We start from the raw sequence: 4,079 nt of genomic DNA, 5'->3' as shown, positions 1-4,079 counted from the left end.
TCTGTTGTCTTCCACCCAACCTTCTTCCATTACTTTTATTTTGTCCCTTTGCATCATATTTTACCATATTGACCTCTAATCTACAACCCAACACCCATGCATCGTCCAGACTATAGATGGCTCGTTGTGCTTCCCATAACCTTTCAAATCTAATAAACCCAAACTTCCTGCCAGCCTTACTTCTTCTCACTGATATGAAGACTTCCCTCACCTTCCCAAAATCCTCAAAGACTCTCTGTAACCAGCTTGCATCAACCCTTTCTGGTACGTTGTTAACGAAGACTGTATGAACCTGGTTCTGCTTCCAGTTCTCCTCCCATCTCCCCCTGGGTCCCCACCCATCCTCTCTCCACCGTGGTCGTTCTTTTATGTTCATTGCCCTTAACCACTCAGAACCTTATCACTAACCAGTCTGAGTCTTAGGAAAACCTAGTGACATCAAAGCCAACTTTTTCCTTTTCATGGTTGATCGGCTAGTTTCGGCCGCTAACCGCTTGCATAATTAAGCTTTAATGATTATGTGCATGATACTAATGTCCCTCACACCTCTGATGGATATGTAGAGATAAATAAAAATAATTTTGAGTTATACAATCGGGTACAACCGATATCATTCCCCTTGCTTTAAGATTGGAATCAAAAACTCCCAAGATGAAGTGTTTAAGTTTTAATATCTAAGTTATCCTGAGGGACAACTAATAACGTTATATATTTCTATAATACAGATAGATAGATAGTCAATATGCCTTGTATATCATCAAAGCTTTTTCTATCTTAATAACTATGTGAAGAAAATTGTGTTCTCAATATGGCTTAAAAACAAATATTCGACTATTAGTGATTATCAAGAAGTAAAAAATTATATTTCAGTTATTAATAACTTAATTTCTAATAAAGCAGTGCCACTTCCATCCCCTTGCTAAACCAATATACAGTTCCTTGTCTTGATTATTTATGCTGATGTCTTCTTATTAATAATTCTCTTGTACAGGAGTATATATTTTTATTAGAACTCTATTGGGGGTTGCATGCTTGATTGCAGTTGTGCTAATTAAATTTCGAAGGAGACATTTGTCTGTGGATGATACAATTGAAGAATTTCTTCAAATGCAAAATAATTTAATGCTTATCAGGTATTCTTATTCCGAAATAAAGAGAATGACAAAATGTTTTAAGGATAAATTAGGACAAGGTGGTTATGGTTCAGTTTTCAAAGGAACGCTTCGAAGCGGGCGTCTTGTTGCAATAAAATTGTTAGAAATGTCAAAATCACATGGGCAAGATTTCATCAATGAAGTTGCCACCATTGGAAGGATTCATCATGTTAATGTGGTACAATTGATTGGTTTTTGTGTAGAAGGATCAAAACAAGCACTTGTTTATGATTTTATGCCAAATGGTTCTTTGGATAAGATCATATTTTCAGGAGAAAGAGACACCACTTTAGGTTGGGAAAAAACATTTGAGATTACAATTGGTGTGGCCCGAGGAATAGAATACTTGCATCGAGGATGTCAAATGCAAATTTTACATTTTGACATCAAACCACATAACATTCTTCTAGATGAGAACTTCACTCCCAAAATTTCGGATTTTGGCTTAGCAAAACTATATGCAGTAGATCATAGTATTGTGTCTCTCACTGCAGCACGAGGTACTCTCGGATATATTGCTCCAGAATTGTTTTACAAGAACATTGGGAGTATCTCACGTAAGGCTGATGTTTATAGCTTTGGAATGTTGTTACTGGAAATGGTGGGCAAGAGAAGGAATTTGAATGCATTTGCTGAGCAATCTAGTCAAATATATTTCCCTTCATGGATTTATGATCGATTTGACAAAGAGGAGGATTTAGAGTTAGGAGACGTCACTGAGAATGAAAAGAAAATTGTAAGGAAGATGGTCATAACTGCTTTTTGGTGCATTCAGATAAAGCCTACTGATCGTCCTTCAATCAGTAAGGCATTGGAGATGCTTGAAGGTGAGGTTGAGCTACTTGAGCTGCCCCCAAAACCTTTTCTATTATCTCTTGACAACTCATCCAAAGACTTTGCAAGTAACAATTTGGAAGAGGAGCCCACGATGTCGACCCTTGATGCCACCATCAAGGGCATGGAAGTGCCTCAAATGTAAATACTGAGATTTAAAATATGGAACCTTTAGCTTTAATCAGTTCTACTCCATTGAATTAAATATTCAGGTATAAAAACTTTAAAATAATTGTGTTCATGTAATTTTATTATGTGTTATTCTTGTAACCTTTTTTCCTAGTTTCAATCTGAGTTGTGTCTTTATTTAGTTTTATTGTAATCAAATCCAATGAAGTCAAATTAAGAATAACGTCTTTTTTATACGTAGAATTGTGGATATGCAAAAATACAAAATATGTTACAATAATAATTACAAAAAGGTCAGCCCAAGAAAAACAAACAAATAGACAAAAATAGTGAACCCAGTGTTTATTTATTACCTAAGTCTTTAACAATTGGAATGACCACTTTAATACAATGACTAGCCATAAAGAAAACAGAGTTGATGAAAAAAACATCTCCTGATTTAACAAATTTGAATAAAACTTAATCATTTAATGTAAAGTTAAGTGCATGTATCTTGATTAATAATTTGGGTTTGAATTTTTTTTTTCTTCTATTAAGGATAAAGAAAAAAACGATAGAATAGGTTAATAAAACATGATATTTAGCAACAATAAAGATGGTCTGTTTATTGGAAAAGGGCTGTCTTTGTTGTTGATGAGTCCCTGTTTGCTGCCCATTTAGGCTTGAATCCCCCTTCACATTTATTATCTATATATAGAGAGAAATAACTCTTTAAATTCCCTCATTTTCTCCCTCAATTTTCCCAACATTAATACAGAAAACTATAGGGTTTCAACGTATGGACAAAAAAGGAAAGCTTACTCAAACCAGTTTCAGGTGCCACCTCAAGCACTCAACTACTCTCATGTGCCCTAATCAGACAACATGCAGAAAAGTATTGCCATTTTAAGGTACTACATCATTCATTTATACTATGATCAAGAAGAAACATGACTCACATAAAACATGAAATGTGCCTGAAATTCTCAAATGACAAGACAGAAGGAAACCACAAATTTAAGATCAAAATTCCAGTGCAATCAAGTATATAAAAAGAAGAAAAGAATGATAGGAAAAAACTGGCAGAGATCGTACCTTCAACATACACCTTCCAAATAATCAACAAGTTGTGGTTGTTCCTACAATGAAACTCAGTAAGCAGACCCCTCCAGCTGCTATCAAACAAATGATTCATGGGTTGTGGCTGTTTTTATAACAGAAACTCAGTAGAGAGACCCCTCCATATCAAGTCAATGCAGTACTCCACTGAATGAATGCACAAGCAACAATTCCAGAAGACAAGATGAATAACTGTGACCTAAAAGCTCGGTTTTGTAGGTACAAACTACCATTTTATCAGATCAAAAAAGGTATAGCAGCATCTTGTATGAAGTTTTCATTCTTTTATAGTGATAAAATATAATTCTCTTGCAAAAAAAAAAAAAAAAATTGGGATTGCTGGAAGGAAGTTGGGTTCAACACATTAACAAAAAGGTTGTACATGTATTAGCTACTTTGTATTGCAACAAAAATTCACCTTTACAGTAAAAGAGGCAAGGCCTTGCCCAGACAATGGAAAAAAGAGAAAAAGAATTTTGAAAGATCATACTCACACCCTTATGATAATAATGGGTGAAAAGTAGACAACTAAAAACCAAACCAAAGTTTTTCCAACCATTTGTGAATGAAAATGGGCAGCCACATCACCCTTACCATAAGCCTAATGGTATTTTTCTCATTTCTCTCTCTCATTCATAAGCCTTTTCCCAATCATCCACTACTTCCGATGGCTCGGGTTGATTAAAACCCCCACCAGGTAGCCCAGCTGAATTTGAATTGGCAGTATTTGAATCCATACCTGAATTGGATAGAACTCCAGCAAGTTTTGAAGGATCTTCAGTTTGGACTGTTCTAGAAAATGAGCTTACATCTGTTTCAGAATCAAGAACACTCCAGCGATTAATTGAAGCAGCAATTGGAGTC

The 4,079-nt window shown here is 35.2% G+C and overlaps 1 pseudogene; it reads left to right on the top strand.

Annotated features, from left to right (window-relative positions):
- The first annotated feature begins 1,396 nt into the window (after positions 1-1,396).
- LOC149526810 (rust resistance kinase Lr10 pseudogene) lies at positions 1,397-3,182 on the top strand (annotated as a pseudogene).
- Positions 3,183-4,079: the final 897 nt, after the last annotated feature.

Source organism: Theobroma umbraticum, unplaced genomic scaffold, assembly GCF_002168275.2.
Source record: "Theobroma umbraticum cultivar Fairchild unplaced genomic scaffold, ASM216827v3 scaffold_146.0, whole genome shotgun sequence".
NCBI lineage: Eukaryota > Viridiplantae > Streptophyta > Magnoliopsida > Malvales > Malvaceae > Theobroma > Theobroma umbraticum.
This window is presented reverse-complemented; position numbering and strand designations above follow the sequence as displayed.